At 48.0% G+C, this 16,971-nt stretch overlaps 2 pseudogenes; one reads left to right on the top strand and one right to left on the bottom strand.

Annotated features, from left to right (window-relative positions):
* Positions 1 to 1,074: 1,074 nt before the first annotated feature.
* Positions 1,075 to 1,193, bottom strand: LOC135054389 (5S ribosomal RNA; annotated as a pseudogene).
* A 1,677-nt stretch (positions 1,194 to 2,870) lies between these two features.
* Positions 2,871 to 2,989, top strand: LOC135054390 (5S ribosomal RNA; annotated as a pseudogene).
* The last annotated feature ends 13,982 nt before the right edge of the window (positions 2,990 to 16,971 follow it).

Raw genomic sequence — 16,971 nt, forward strand, 5'->3', positions numbered from 1 at the left:
GTATAGGCTTGAATGGCCTTTTGCTGCTCCTCCAACCTCTGAAGCATATATAGGGTTGAATTCCACCTCGTTACCACTTCTTGCTTCAGATGATGGCAGGGCAGGTTCAGGCGTTTTTGGTGTTGCTCCAGTCTTCTGTACGTGGTGCCTGTACGCCGAAAGTGTCCCGCAATTCTTCTGGCCACCGACAGCATCTCTTGCACGCCCCTGTCGTTTTTTAAAAAATTCTGCACCACCAAATTCAAGGTATGTGCAAAACATGGGACGTGCTGGAATTTGCCCAGATTTAATGCACACACAATATTGCTGGCGTTGTCCGATGCCACAAATCCACAGGAGAGTCCAATTGGGGTAAGCCATTCCGCGATGATCTTCCTCAGTTGCCGTAAGAGGTTTTCAGCTGTGTGCGTATTCTGGAAACCGGTGATACAAAGCGTAGCCTGCCTAGGAAAGAGTTGGCGTTTGCGAGATGCTAATCTTTGGGAAATACCGCACAGGATATAATCGATATAGGAATATAACTTAGTACCAAAATAGAAAATTGAAAAGAAAACTAGGTTTTCTAATTCTTATAGTTTGGTGGTGCACCCAGAGTCAGTACTAAAACTTAAGACAGCAAGGAGAAAAGAAGACTCTTTTGTGGGTGCACTCTTGACTTTGAAATATGACATGAAATATACAAGATATGATATATAATGATCAAATTAACTTTTATTGACAAAAAATTAAGATAATTAGTGGTTAATGAAAGAAATAACAGTCCAACAAAGCAATATAGACAAAAAATTACTAATGTATTAATAATAATAAACCGGCTGACGGAGTATGTATAGATATTCTAAATGGTTAATGTGAATATTGGTATATTTGTGACGCTGCGTACCAATAACAGATGAATCCCTATCCTGTCTTAGTGCCAAAATAAATAGTCAATGAGACCTGCATACTGATTACAGTTAAGAATATAAATTCCCATTATATCCAGCTGATACAAAGTAAAGAAGCAGTGGGAAATAAGATGGCAGTGTGAATCTGCTGTCAATGTTAGACACTGAGCATGTGGAATCAATATGTGCTCTACTACACTGAGTCTTCCTCAATGGTCACCCACTTGAGTACTGACCCAGCCCAACACTGATTAGCTTCCAAGTTCGGACGGCTTCGGGCGTTTCCAGTGTGGTATGGTAGTAGAGAAAATAGGCGGTAATGGAAAGCTCAGGAATCACTGATGAGAGTTCACGAATCACATAGTATCAAGAAAGAGACAGATATAGGCCAGTAGAAGAAAATAGATGGATCTGCTGCCAGTGTTAGACAGGGGTATGGCCCTGAATCACTGGTGAGAGTCCATGAAATTAAAATGTAAATAGGAATAGGAAAAAGAGAAAATAGAAATCTCGGTATAAATTAGGTATCAGCAAAATCAAATGTCCTGATGGACTATTAGAAATTGATAAGGAGCAAAAAATGAACTAAAATAACACAGTCTTTTGCAATTGCTAAGGTGAAGCCAAACAGTGTTACCACTGTGAAGAATAGAAATACCAGTAAAAATTGAGTATCGGCAAAATAATATATCCTGATGAACTATTAGAAGTAAATAAGGAACAAATGAACAAAAAAAACCCAGTCTTTTGTAATTGCTGAGGTGAAGCCAGACAACAGTGTTACCACTGCACAGAATGTATTGAATCGCTATTAAAGAAAGTCAAAGTGATACAATGTAGTCAAAAACATTGACTGTGATAAGAAAACAGAGCTGTAACCAGTGAATGCTACTCCTTGGGCTGTCACTGTAGGTTGAGGATAAAGGATAAACATTTTTAAATGCTCATGATATAAGTGTACATCAAATGGAAAGTGTACTATCGATATCTAGCTATTATTGGTGTTATTAATAGGTAGGTAATTAATATAATGGCATATATGGCTACCTAAAATTAGCAAGGGCTTAATGAAGAATATGATATAATGAATAAATGAAAAAATACCTGGAAGTGATCAAGCCCGGTGGACGGGTGAAACGCGTCTTCCGACCCTGATTTTTCCGACCCTCATTGTTTCCGGCTGACCTGAGTAGCGGACGCTTTCCTGCACCCACCCATGTCTCGTGCCCCTGCTGGCCTCTCTTCATATCAGCTGACCGGAGCGCTCTCCCTACCTATTAATAACACCAATAATAGCTAGATATCGATAGTACACTTTCCATTTGATGTACACTTATATCATGAGAATTTAAAAATGTTTATCCTTTATCCTCAACCTACAGTGACAGCCCAAGGAGTAGCATTCACTGGTTACAGCTCTGTTTTCTTATCACAGTCAATGTTTTTGACTACATTGTATCACTTTGCCTTTCTTTAATAGCGATTCAATACATTCTGTGCAGTGGTAACACTGTTGTCTGGCTTCACCTCAGCAATTACAAAAGACTGGGTTTTTTTTTGTTCATTTGTTCCTTATTTACTTCTAATAGTTCATCAGGATATATTATTTTGCCGATACTCAATTTTTACTGGTATTTCTATTCTTCACAGTGGTAACACTGTTTGGCTTCACCTTAGCAATTGCAAAAGACTGTGTTATTTTAGTTCATTTTTTGCTCCTTATCAATTTCTAATAGTCCATCAGGACATTTGATTTTGCTGATACCTAATTTATACCGAGATTTCTATTTTCTCTTTTTCCTATTCCTATTTACATTTTAATTTCATGGACTCTCACCAGTGATTCAGGGCCATACCCCTGTCTAACACTGGCAGCAGATCCATCTATTTTCTTCTACTGGCCTATATCTGTCTCTTTCTTGATACTATGTGATTCGTGAACTCTCATCAGTGATTCCTGAGCTTTCCATTACCGCCTATTTTCTCTACTACCATACCACACTGGAAACGCCCGAAGCCGTCCGAACTTGGAAGCTAATCAGTGTTGGGCTGGGTCAGTACTCAAGTGGGTGACCATTGAGGAAGACTCAGTGTAGTAGAGCACATATTGATTCCACATGCTCAGTGTCTAACATTGACAGCAGATTCACACTGCCATCTTATTTCCCACTGCTTCTTTACTTTGTATCAGCTGGATATAATGGGAATTTATATTCTTAACTGTAATCAGTATGCAGGTCTCATTGACTATTTATTTTGGCACTAAGACAGGATAGGGATTCATCTGTTATTGGTACGCAGCGTCACAAATATACCAATATTCACATTAACCATTTAGAATATCTATACATACTCCGTCAGCCGGTTTATTATTATTAATACATTAGTAATTTTTTGTCTATATTGCTTTGTTGGACTGTTATTTCTTTCATTAACCACTAATTATCTTAATTTTTTGTCAATAAAAGTTGATTTGATCATTATATATCATATCTTGTATATTTCATGTCATATTTCAAAGTCAAGAGTGCACCCACAAAAGAGTCTTCTTTTCTCCTTGTTGTCTTAAGTTTGCGAGATGCTGCTACTGGTGCCGCCGCTGCTGTTCTTGCGGCGGGAGTCCATACATCTACCCAGTGGGCTGTCACAGTCATATAGTCCTGACCCTGCCCTGTTCCACTTGTCCACATGTCCGTGGTTAAGTGGACATTGGGTACAGCTGCATTTTTTAGGACACTGGTGACTCTTTTTCTGAGGTCTGTGTACATTTTCGGTATCGCCTGCCTAGAGAAATGGAACCTAGATGGTATTTGGTACCGGGGACACAGTACCTCCAACAAGTCTCTAGTTGGCTCTGCAGTAATGATGGATACCGGAACCACGTTTCTCACCACCCAGGATGCCAAGGCCTCAGTTATCCGCTTTGCAGCAGGATGACTGCTGTGATATTTCATCTTCCTCGCAAAGGACTGTTGGACAGTCAATTGCTTGGTGGAAGTAGTAAAAGTGGTCTTACGATTTCCCCTATGGGATGACCATCGACTCCCAGCAGCAACAACAGCAGCGCCAGCAGCAGTAGGCGTTACACGCAAGGATGCATCGGAGGAATCCCAGGCAGGAGAGGAATCGTCAGAATTGCCAGTGACATGGCCTGCAGGACTATTGGCATTCCTGGGGAAGGAGGAAATTGACACTGAGGGAGTTGGTGGGGTGGTTTGCGTGAGCTTGGTTACAAGAGGAAGGGATTTACTGGTCAGTGGACTGCTTCCGCTGTCGCCCAAAGTTTTTGAACTTGTCACTGACTTATTATGAATGCGCTGCAGGTGACGTATAAGGGAGGATGTTCCGAGGTGGTTAACGTCCTTACCCCTACTTATTACAGCTTGACAAAGGCAACACACGGCTTGACAAATGTTGTCCGCATTTCTGTTGAAATACTTCCACACCGAAGAGCTGATTTTTTTGGTATTTTCACCAGGCATGTCAACGGCCATATTCCTCCCACGGACAACAGGTGTCTCCCCGGGTGCCTGACTTAAACAAACCACCTCACCATCAGAATCCTCCTTGTCAATTTCCTCCCCAGCGCCAGCAACACCCATATCCTCCTCATCCTGGTGTACTTCAACACTGACATCTTCAATCTGACTATCAGGAACTGGACTGCGGGTGCTCCTTCCAGCACTTGCAGGGGGCGTGCAAATGGTGGAAGGCGCATGCTCTTCACGTCCAGTGTTGGGAAGGTCAGGCATCGCAACCGACACAATTGGACTCTCCTTGTGGATTTGGGATTTCGAAGAACGCACAGTTCTTTGCGGTGCTTTTGCCAGCTTGAGTCTTTTCATTTTTCTAGCGAGAGGCTGAGTGCTTCCATCCTCATGTGAAGCTGAACCACTAGCCATGAACATAGGCCAGGGCCTCAGCCGTTCCTTGCCACTCCGTGTGGTAAATGGCATATTGGCAAGTTTACGCTTCTCCTCCGACAATTTTATTTTAGATTTTGGAGTCCTTTTTTTACTGATATTTGGTGTTTTGGATTTTACATGCTCTGTACTATGACATTGGGCATCGGCCTTGGCAGACGACGTTGCTGGCATTTCATCGTCTCGGCCATGACTAGTGGCAGCAGCTTCAGCACGAGGTGGAAGTGGATCTTGATCTTTCCCTAATTTTGGAACCTCAACATTTTTGTTCTCCATATTTTAATAGGCACAACTAAAAGGCACCTCAGGTAAACAATGGAGATGGCTGGATACTAGTATACTTATGGATGGACGAGCGACTGCCGACACAGAGGTATCTACAGCCGTGGACTACCGTACTGTGTCTGCTGCTAATATAGACTGGATGATAATGAGATGAAATCAATATATATATATATATATATATATATATATATAATATCACTAGTACTGCAGCCGGACAGGTATATATATTTATTATGTAATGACTGATGACGGACCTGCTGGACACTGTCAGCTCAGCAGCACCGCAGACTGCTACAGTAAGCTACTATAGTAGTATGTATAAAGAAGAAAGAAAAAAAAAACCACGGGTAGGTGGTATACAATTATGGATGGACGAGCGACTGCCGACACAGAGGTAACTACAGCCGTGGACTACCGTACTGTGTCTGCTGCTAATATAGACTGGATGATAATGAGATGAAATCAATATATATATATATATAATATCACACTAGTACTGCAGCCGGACAGGTATATATATTTATTATGTAATGACTGATGACGGACCTGCTGGACACTGTCAGCTCAGCAGCACCGCAGACTGCTACAGTAAGCTACTATAGTAGTATGTATAAAGAAGAAAGAAAAAAAAAAAACATGGGTAGGTGGTATACAATTATGGATGGACGAGCGACTGCCGACACAGAGGTAGCTACAGCCGTGGACTACCGTACTGTGTCTGCTGCTAATATAGACTGGATGATAATGAGATGAAATCAATATATATATATATATATATATACTATCACACTAGTACTGCAGCCGGACAGGTAGATATATTTATTATGTAATGACTGATGACGGACCTGCTGGACACTGTCAGCTCAGCAGCACCGCAGACTGCTACAGTTAGCTACTATAGTAGTATGTATAAAGAAGAAAGAAAAAAAAAACACGGGTAGGTGGTATACAATTATGGATGGACGAGCGACTGCCGACACAGAGGTAGCTACAGCCGTGGACTACCGTACTGTGTCTGCTGCTAATATAGACTGGATGATAATGAGATGAAATCAATATATATATATATATATATATATATATATATATATATATAATATCACACTAGTACTGCAGCCGGACAGGTAGATATATTTATTATGTAATGACTGATGACGGACCTGCTGGACACTGTCAGCTCAGCAGCACCGCAGACTGCTACAGTAAGCTACTATAGTAGTATGTATAAAGAAGAAAGAAAAAAAAAAAACACGGGTAGGTGGTATACAATTATGGATGGACGAGCGACTGCCGACACAGAGGTAGCTACAGCCGTGGACTACCGTACTGTGTCTGCTGCTAATATAGACTGGATGATAATGAGATGAAATCAATATATATATATATATATATATAATATCACTAGTACTGCAGCCGGACAGGTATATATATTTATTATGTAATGACTGATGACGGACCTGCTGGACACTGTCAGCTCAGCAGCACCGCAGACTGCTACAGTAAGCTACTATAGTAGTATGTATAAAGAAGAAGAAAGAAAAGAAAAAAAAAACGGGTAGGTGGTATACAATATTATATATATATTATATACAATTATATATATATATATTATATATATTAAACTGGTGGTGATTATTAAACTGGTGGTCAGGTCACTGGTCACACTATCAGCAACTTGCAAGTAGTACTCCTAAGCAGACAATCACAATATATATTATACTGGTGGTCAGTGTGGTCACAATGGCAGTGTGGCACTCTGGCAGCAAAAGTGTGCACTGTACGTTATATGTACTCCTGAGTCCTGCTCTCAGACTCTAACTGCTCCCCACTGTCAGTGTCTCCCCCACAAGTCAGATATACATTATACAGTCACACTATCTATCTATCTATCTATCTATCTATCTATCTATCTATCACTTCAGCAAGTAGTAGTACTCCTCCTAATGCTCCCCAAAATTACTACTGTGTCTCTCTCTACTCTAGTCTCACTCTCTTCTCTATAAACGGAGAGGACGCCAGCCACGTCCTCTCCCTATGAATCTCAATGCACGTGTGAAAAATGGCGGCGACGCGCGGCTCCTTATATAGAATCCGAGTCTCGCGATAGAATCCGAGCCTCGCGAGAATCCGACAGCGTGATGATGACGTTCGGGCGCGCTCGGGTTAACCGAGCAATGCGGGAAGATCCGAGTCGCTCGGACCCGTGTAAAAAAACATGAAGTTCGGGTGGGTTCGGATTCCGAGGAACCGAACCCGCTCATCTCTAGTAAACAGTGTGTGTGGGGTAATACAGGTGGTGTGCTGTACAGAGAGGTACACAGTGTGTGGGGGGTAATACAGGTGGTGTGCTGTACAGAGGCACACAGTGTGTGGGGGGTAATACAGGTGGTGCGCTGTACAGAGAGGCACACAGTGTGTGGGGGGTAATACAGGTGGTGTGCTGTACAGAGAGGTACACAGTGTGTAGGGGGTAAAACAGGTGGTGTGTTGTACATAGAGGTACACAGTGTGTGGGGGGTAATACAGGTGGTGCGCTGTACAGAGAAACACACAGTGTGTGGGGGGTAATACAGGTGGTGTGCTGTACAGAGAGACACACAGTGTGTGGGGGGTAATACAGGTGGTGCGCTGTACAGAGAGGTACACAGTGTGTGGGGGGTAATACAGGTGGTGCGCTGTACAGAGAGGTACACAGTGTGTGGGGGGTAATACAGGTGGTGTGCTGTACAGAGGCACACAGTGTGTGGGGGGTAATACAGGTGGTGTGCTGTACAGAGAGGTACACAGTGTGTGGGGGGTAATACAGGTGGTGTGCTGTACAGAGAGTGTGTGGGGGGTAATACAGGTGGTGTGCTGTACAGAGAGGTACACAGTGTGTGGGGGGTAATACAGGTGGTGTGCTGTACAGAGAGGTACATAGTGTGTGGGGGGTAATACAGGTGGTGTGCTGTACAGAGAGGTACACAGCATGTGAGGGGGTAATACAGGTGGTGTGTTGTACAGAGAGGTACACAGTGTCTGGTGGGTAATACAGGTGGTGTGCTGTACAGAGAGGTACACAGTGTCTGGGGGGTAATACAGGTGGTGTGTTGTACAGAGAGGTACACAGTGTGTGGGGGGTAATACAGGTGGTGTGCTGTACAGAGAGGTACACAGTGTGTGGGGGGTAATACAGGTGGTGTGCTGTACAGAGAGGTACACAGTGTGTTGGGGTAATACAGGTGGTGCGCTGTAAAGAGAGGTACACAGTGTCTGGGGGGTAATACAGGTGGTGTGTTGTACAGAGAGGTACACAGTGTGTGGGGGGTAATACAGGTGGTGCGCTGTACAGAGAGGTACACAGTGTGTGGGGGGTAATACAGGTGGTGTGCTGTACAGAGAGGTACACGGTGTGTGGGGGGTAATACAGGTGGTGTGCTGTACAGAGAGGTACACAGTGTGTGGGGGGGTAATACAGGTGGTGTGCTGTACAGAGTGTTACACAGTGTGTGGGGGGTAATACAGGTGGTGTGCTGTACAGAGAGGTACACAGTGTGTGTGGGGTAATACAGGTGGTGTGCTGTACGGAGAGGTACACAGTGTGTGGGGGGTAATACAGGTGGTGTGCTGTACAGAGAGGTACACAGTGTGTGGGGGGTAATACAGGTGGTGTGCTGTACAGAGAGGTAAACAGTGTGTGGGGGGTAATACAGGTGGTGTGCTGTACAGAGAGGTAAACAGTGTGTGGGGGGTAATACAGGTGGTGTGCTGTACAGAGAGGTACACAGTGTGTGGGGGGTAATACAGGTGGTGTGCTGTACAGAGAGGTAAACAGTGTGTGTGGGGTAATACAGGTGGTGTGCTGTACAGAGAGGTACACAGTGTGGGGGGGGTAATACAGGTGGTGTGCTGTACAGAGGCACACAGTGTGTGGGGGGTAATACAGGTGGTGCGCTGTACAGAGAGGCACACAGTGTGTGGGGGGTAATACAGGTGGTGTGCTGTACAGAGAGGCACACAGTGTGTAGGGGGTAATACAGGTGGTGTGTTGTACATAGAGGTACACAGTGTGTGGGGGGTAATACAGGTGGTGCGCTGTACAGAGAAACACACAGTGTGTGGGGGGTAATACAGGTGGTGTGCTGTACAGAGAGACACACAGTGTGTGGGGGGTAATACAGGTGGTGCGCTGTACAGAGAGGTACACAGTGTGTGGGGGGTAATACAGGTGGTGTGCTGTACAGAGAAGTGCACAGTGTGTCGGGGGTAATACAGGTGGTGCACTGTACAGAGAGGTACACAATGTGTGGGGGTAATACAGGTAGTGTGCTGTACAGAGAGGTACACAGTGTGTGGGGGGTAATACAGGTGGTGTGTTGTACAGAGAGGTACACAGTGTGTGGGGGGTAATACAGGTGGTGTGCTGTACAGAGAGGTACACAGTGTGTGGGGGGTAATACAGGTGGTGCGCTGTACAGAGAGGCACACAGTGTGTGGGGGGTAATACAGGTGGTGCGCTGTACAGAGAGGCACACAGTGTGTGGGGGATAATACAGGAGGTGTGCTGTACAGAGAGGTACACAGTGTGTGGGGGGTAATACAGGTGGTGCGCTGTACAGAGAGGCACACAGTGTGTGGGGGGTAATACAGGTGGTGTGCTGTACAGAGATACACACAGTGTGTGGGGGGTAATACAGGTGGTGTGCTGTACAGAGAGGTACACAGTGTGTGTGGGGTAATACAGGTGGTGTGCTGTAGGGAGAGGTACACAGTGTGTGGGGGGTAATACAGGTGGTGTGCTGTACAGAGAGGTACACAGTGTGTGGGGGGTAATACAGGTGGTGTGCTGTACATAGAGGTATACAGTGTGTGGGGGGTAATACAGGTGGTGTGCTGTACAGAGAGGTACACAGTGTGTGGGGGGTAATACAGGTGGTGTGCTGTACATAGAGGTATACAGTGTGTGGGGGGTAATACAGGTGGTGTGCTGTACAGAGAGGTACACAGTGTGTGGGGGGTAATACAGGTGGTGTGCTGTACAGAGAGGCACACAGCATGTGAGGGGGTAATAAAGGTGGTGTGTTGTACAGAGAGGTACACAGTGTGTGGGGGGTAATACAGGTGGTGTGCTGTACAGAGAGGCACACAGTGTGTGGGAGGTAATACAGGTGGTGTGCTGTACAGAGAGGTACACAGTGTGTGGGGGGTAATACAGGTGGTGTGCTGTACAGAGAGGTACACAGTGTGTGGGGGGTAATACAGGTGGTGTGCTGTACAGAGAGGTACACAGTGTGTGGGGGGTAATACAGGTGGTGTGCTGTACAGAGAGGTACACAGTGTGTGGGGGGTAATACAGGTGGTGCGCTGTACAGAGAGGCACACAGCATGTGAGGGGGTAATACAGGTGGTGCGCTGTACAGAGAGGTACACAGTGTGAGGGGGTAATACAGGTGGTGCGCTGTACAGAGAGGTACACAGTGTGTGGGGGTAATACAGGTGGTGCGCTGTACAGAGAGGTACACAGTGTGTGGGGGTAATACAGGTGGTGTGCTGTACAGAGAGGTACACAGTGTGAGGGGGTAATACAGGTGGTGCGCTGTACAGAGAGGTACACAGTGTGTGGGGGTAATACAGGTGGTGTGCTGTACAGAGAGGTACACAGTGTGTGGGGGGTAATACAGGTGGTGTGCTGTACAGAGAGGTACACAGTGTGTGGGGGGTAATACAGGTGGTGTGCTGTACAGAGAGGTACACAGTGTGTGGGGGGTAATACAGGTGGTGTGCTGTACAGAGAGGTACACAGTGTGTGGGGGGTAATACAGGTGGTGTGCTGTACAGAGAGGTACACAGTGTGTGGGGGGTAATACAGGTGGTGTGCTGTACAGAGAGGCACACAGTGTGTGGGGGGTAATACAGGTGGTGTGCTGTACAGAGAGGTACACGGTGTGTGGGGGGTAATACAGGTGGTGTGCTGTACAGAGAGGACACAGTGTGTGGGGGGTAATACAGGTGGTGCGCTGTACAGAGAGGTACACAGTGTGTGTGGGGTAATACAGGTGGTGTGTTGTACAGAGAAGTACACAGTGTGTGGGGGGTAATACAGGTGGTGTGCTGTACAGAGAGGTACACAGTGTGTGGGGGGTAATACAGGTGGTGCGCTGTACAGAGAGGTACACAGTGTGTGTGGGGTAATACAGGTGGTGTGTTGTACAGGGAAGTACACAGTGTGTGGGGGGTAATACAGGTGGTGTGCTGTACAGAGAGGTACACAGTGTGTGGGGGGTAATACAGGTGGTGTGCTGTACAGAGAGGTACACAGTGTGTGGGGGTAATACAGGTGGTGCGCTGTACAGAGAGGTACACAGTGTGTGGGGGGTAATACAGGTGGTGTGTTGTACAGAGAGGCACACAGTGTGTGGGGGGTAATACAGGTGGTGTGCTGTACAGAGAGGCACACAGTGTGTGGGGGGTAATACAGGTGGTGTGCTGTACAGAGAGGCACACAGCATGTGAGGGGGTAATACAGGTGGTGCGCTGTACAGAGAGGTACACAGCGTGTGGGGGGTAATACAGGTGGTGTGTTGTACAGAGAGGCACACAGTGTGTGGGGGGTAATACAGGTGGTGTGTTGTACAGAGAGGTACACAGTGTGTGGGGGGTAATACAGGTGGTGTGCTGTACAGAGAGGCACACAGTGTGTGTGGGGTAATACAGGTGGTGTGCTGTACAGAGAGGTACACAGTGTGTGGGGGGTAATACAGGTGGTGTGCTGTACAGAGAGGTACACAGTGTGTGGGGGGTAATACAGGTGGTGTGCTGTACAGAGAGGTACACAGTGTGTGGGGGGTAATACAGGTGGTGTGCTGTGCAGAGAGGTACACAGTGTGTGGGGGGTAATACAGGTGGTGTGCTGTACAGAGAGGCACACAGTGTGTGGGGGGTAATACAGGTGGTGTGCTGTACAGAGAGGTACACGGTGTGTGGGGGGTAATACAGGTGGTGTGCTGTACAGAGAGGACACAGTGTGTGGGGGGTAATACAGGTGGTGCGCTGTACAGAGAGGTACACAGTGTGTGTGGGGTAATACAGGTGGTGTGTTGTACAGAGAAGTACACAGTGTGTGGGGGGTAATACAGGTGGTGTGCTGTACAGAGAGGTACACAGTGTGTGGGGGGTAATACAGGTGGTGCGCTGTACAGAGAGGTACACAGTGTGTGTGGGGTAATACAGGTGGTGTGTTGTACAGAGAAGTACACAGTGTGTGGGGGGTAATACAGGTGGTGTGCTGTACAGAGAGGTACACAGTGTGTGGGGGTAATACAGGTGGTGCGCTGTACAGAGAGGTACACAGTGTGTGGGGGGTAATACAGGTGGTGTGTTGTACAGAGAGGCACACAGTGTGTGGGGGGTAATACAGGTGGTGTGCTGTACAGAGAGGCACACAGTGTGTGGGGGGTAATACAGGTGGTGTGCTGTACAGAGAGGTACACAGTGTGTGTGAGGGTAATACAGGTGGTGTGCTGTACAGAGAGGCACACAGCATGTGAGGGGGTAATACAGGTGGTGCGCTGTACAGAGAGGCACACAGTGTGTGGGGGGTAATACAGGTGGTGTGCTGTACAGAGAGGTACATAGTGTGTGGGGGGTAATACAGGTGGCGTGCTGTACAGAGAGGCACACAGCATGTGAGGGGGTAATACAGGTGGTGCGCTGTACAGAGAGGTACACAGTGTGTGGGGGGTAATACAGGTGGTGTGTTGTACAGAGAGGCACACAGTGTGTGGGGGTAATACAGGTGGTGTGCTGTACAGAGAGGCACACAGTGTGTGGGGGTAATACAGGTGGTGTGTTGTACAGAGAGGCACACAGTGTGTGGGGGGTAATACAGGTGGTGTGCTGTACAGAGAGGCACACAGTGTGTGGGGGGTAATACAGGTGGTGTGCTGTACAGAGAGGTACACAGTGTGTGGGGGGTAATACAGGTGGTGTGCTGTACAGAGAGGCACACAGCATGTGAGGGGGTAATACAGGTGGTGTGTTGTACAGAGAGGTATACAGTGTGTGGGGGGTAATACAGGTGGTGTGCTGTACAGAGAGGTACATAGTGTGTGAGGGGTAATACAGGTGGTGTGCTGTACAGAGAGGTACACAGTGTGTGGGGGGTAATACAGGTGGTGTGCTGTACAGAGAGGCACACAGCATGTGAGGGGGTAATACAGATGGTGTGCTGTACAGAGAGGTACACAGTGTGTGAGGGGGTAATACAGGTGGTGTGCTGTACAGAGAGGCACACAGTGTGTGGGGGGTAATACAGGTGGTGTGCTGTACAGAGAGGCACACAGTGTGTGGGGGGTAATACAGGTGGTGTGCTGTACAGAGAGGTACACAGTGTGTGGGGGGTAATACAGGTGGTGTGCTGTACAGAGAGACACACAGTGTGTGGGGGGTAATACAGGTGGTGTGCTGTACAGAGAGGTACACAGTGTGTGGGGGGTAATACAGGTGGTGTGCTGTACAGAGAGGTACACAGTGTGTGGGGGGTAATACAGGTGGTGTGCTGTACAGAGAGGTACACAGTGTGTGGGAGGTAATACAGGTGGTGTGCTGTACAGAGAGGCACACAGTGTGTGGGGGGTAATACAGGTGGTGTGCTGTACAGAGAGGTACACAGTGTGTGGGTGTAATACAGGTGGTGTGCTGTACAGAGGGGCACACAGCCAGTGGCAATTCTTGCCACGGGCAAGCGGTACTTTTGCCCGGGGCGCCGCATTCCGGAGGGCGCTGGCGCCATCCGGAGGGCGCCGCACCAGGGCAAGAACCGCCACTGTGCCCCCCGCAGTGCCCTGCTGTGCCCCCCGCTTGGAAGGGAACCAGACGAGTAGCGTCTAGTTTCCCTTCATTGAGAGGACCTTAGTTGTGCGGTGTGCGATGACGTCATCGCGCACCGCACAGCAAAGGTCCTCTCCATGAAGGGAAACTAGACGCTACGGTCTAGTTTCCCTTCGTCTAGAGGACCTTTGCTGTGCGATGCGCGATGACGTCATCGCGCACCGCACAGCACAGTGGCACAGACACTAGGGGTCATAATTGACCTCTAGTGTCTATGTTGTTCTGTGGGAGAGACGTAATAACGTCTCTCCCATAGATCGAAGAGGAGAGCAGAAGAGCGGCGCCGCCGGCGGAGGGGGTCTGGATCAGGAACGGGGATGGTAAGTATACTTTTTATTTCTTTTTCTTTTTTCTTTCAGAGCGTTGACCACGCCCCCAATTGAAGCCACGCCCCCATATTTTGCCCGGGGCGCCACAAAACATAGAACCGGCCCTGCACACAGCATGTGAGGGTAATACAGGTAGTGCGCTGTACAGAGAGGCACACAGCATGTGAGGGGGTAATACAGGTAGTGCGGAGGATACCTTTAGAACATTATATTATTGTATTAAGGACTGTCCATAATATCTACATCTTCACCTTTAGGTTATTATTACATGTGAGGCCTGAGGCACCACTGCACTGTGCCCCAGCTGGCCAGTATTCCACCTTAGTCAGGTGAGGAATGCGCTGGTCACATGGGGACGCAGGGGCAGTGTGATTGGGCAGAGGGGCAGTCCCCTGGGATGTGGAGCTAGGTGTCAGCTGAACCTGACCCCGGGCAACTTGGGGAGGACCCTGAAGGCAAATGTGGGATGGCCATGGTGATAAGCAGTAGGAGAACTGGAAGGTCAGTGAGGAGACAGTGAGAGGTAAGTGAGAGGGGGAGACAAGCGACAGCGGGGACAGAAATAATGAGGAGAATGTAAGAGAGGAAGAGGAAGATCAGCAGCGACAGAAAGAGCTGCAAACAACTGAAGAAAAGGAAGATACAGCAATTGGCACACATCACTTCTCCAACCAACACTAGGGGCCAACAGGGAGACAGTAGATTGGCCATTGGCCATCGATGTATAGCAACCATTGATGGCCAGTTTCACATCGATGGCTCATTTCACCACCGATGGTGGTGATCATGGGTGGCCAAGCCCTGATGGCTAGTCATGGCACATCCACACAGCTAAACAACGGATGGCTGAGCGGATACCTAGGTTGTCAGCCAATGGGAACAGCTCCAGGACTCTGCAGTAACAAGGTTCCTGGCACATAAACCACCCAGCTCAATTCTGGGTGTGGACCACTATAGGTCGACAGTCACTAGGTCGACAGGGTCAGAAGGTCGACATGTTCTAGGTCGACAGGTCAAAAGGTCGACATGAGTTTTTTATGTTTTTTTGGTGTCTTTTTCTTCGTAGAGTGACCCCAATTAGTGCACCGCGTCCCCTCGCATGGCTCGCTCAGCTGCCACTTCGCTCGGCACAGATTACCGTTCCAATCGTAGTCCACGTGGATCGTTAAGTATGAAAAAGCAAAAAGGAAAGAATTTTTTTTTTTTAAACTCATGTTGACCTTTTGACCTATCGACCTAGCACATGTCAACCTAAAGACCTGTCGACCTAGTGACTGTTGACCTATAGTGGTCGACCTAAACATTGTCGACCTAGACACTGTCGATCTTCAGGCCCCTCAATTCTATCCCCATTTGGCAAACACAACAATACTAACAAACTGCCCAACACCTGACATGTATCCCATACAGCACCAATACATCTGCAATGGGCTTCCATCAGGACAGCAATCTGTTATACACTATATAATAAAGTAATGTCTCCGTGGACTGTACACACCATCTGTAATGTCCAGCCACGCCTCCCGCTGCGCTTCTTTGCAGCCGTGCGATCGGGTCAGATCTGCGCATGCGCTGCGTCCGCATTGCCCGGCGATGGCAGTCGCTGGGTAGCGACGCCTCCACCGAAGAAAGTTGTTGCAGCGGCGACTGCAAGTAGATTGACAGGAAGAAGGCAGATCCGGGCGTCAACTCACCGTTTTCGGGGTTGGAGATCCGAACGCAGGCGTGTTGAGACTTTTGGAGGGCGGATGTCTGACTTCAATTCCAGGACTGCAACGCTGAAGTGATCGCACAGGGTAAGTAACTCTTACCCTGGTCTAGTTCTGCACAATACTTTTTTTGCATAGCAGGGCTGCACAAGCGATCGAAGCCCTGCTATGCAGAAATCCACTTCCCCATAGGCGGCGTCAAGTTGATCGCACGGGCTGCAAAAAGTTGCTGCGTGCGATCAGGTCAGAATGAGGGCCAATATTGTTTTTATCCAGTTAGGCCAATAGGTTGCCCCAAGCATTGGCGTTTCTATAATGGGTGCAATGGGTGCGGTGCACATGGTCCAGGGGGGGCCCACACCGCACCCATTTTAATACTTACCTTTCCGGAGTCCAGCGACGGGAGCTGTGATCGCGCCAGAAATCGCAGACAAAATGGCCAGCGCGCATGCGCAGTAGCCAAATTGGTGTATGAGTACGAAATAATAGTATACTGCGATCTGACCGGCAGTGTCTCAGTACTTATAAAAATAAAACAAAAATTGTACAGGACATATATATTTTTTATAATTATATTTTAAGATTTTTAGCTTTTATTATTTTCATTTTGCACTGGGGTGAAGCTCCTGGATGGACGGACAGAGCACCCCTGGGGTGGAGCCCCTGGATAGACGGACAGAGCACCCCTGGGGTGGAGCCCCTGGATGGACGGACAGATCACCCCTGGGGTGGAGCTCCTGGATGGACGTACAGATCACCCTTGGGGTGGAGCTCCTGGATGGACGGACAGATCACCCTTGGGGTGGAGCCCCTGGATGGACGGGCAGATCACCCCTGGATGGGCGGACAGAGCACCCCTGGGCTGGAGCTCCTGGATGGACGGACAGAGCAACCCTGGGGAGGAGCCCCTGGATGGACGGGCAGATCACCCCTGGATGGGCGGACAGAGCACCCCTGGGCTGGAGCTCCT

Source organism: Pseudophryne corroboree, chromosome 2 (genome assembly GCF_028390025.1).
Source record: "Pseudophryne corroboree isolate aPseCor3 chromosome 2, aPseCor3.hap2, whole genome shotgun sequence".
Lineage (NCBI taxonomy): Eukaryota > Metazoa > Chordata > Amphibia > Anura > Myobatrachidae > Pseudophryne > Pseudophryne corroboree.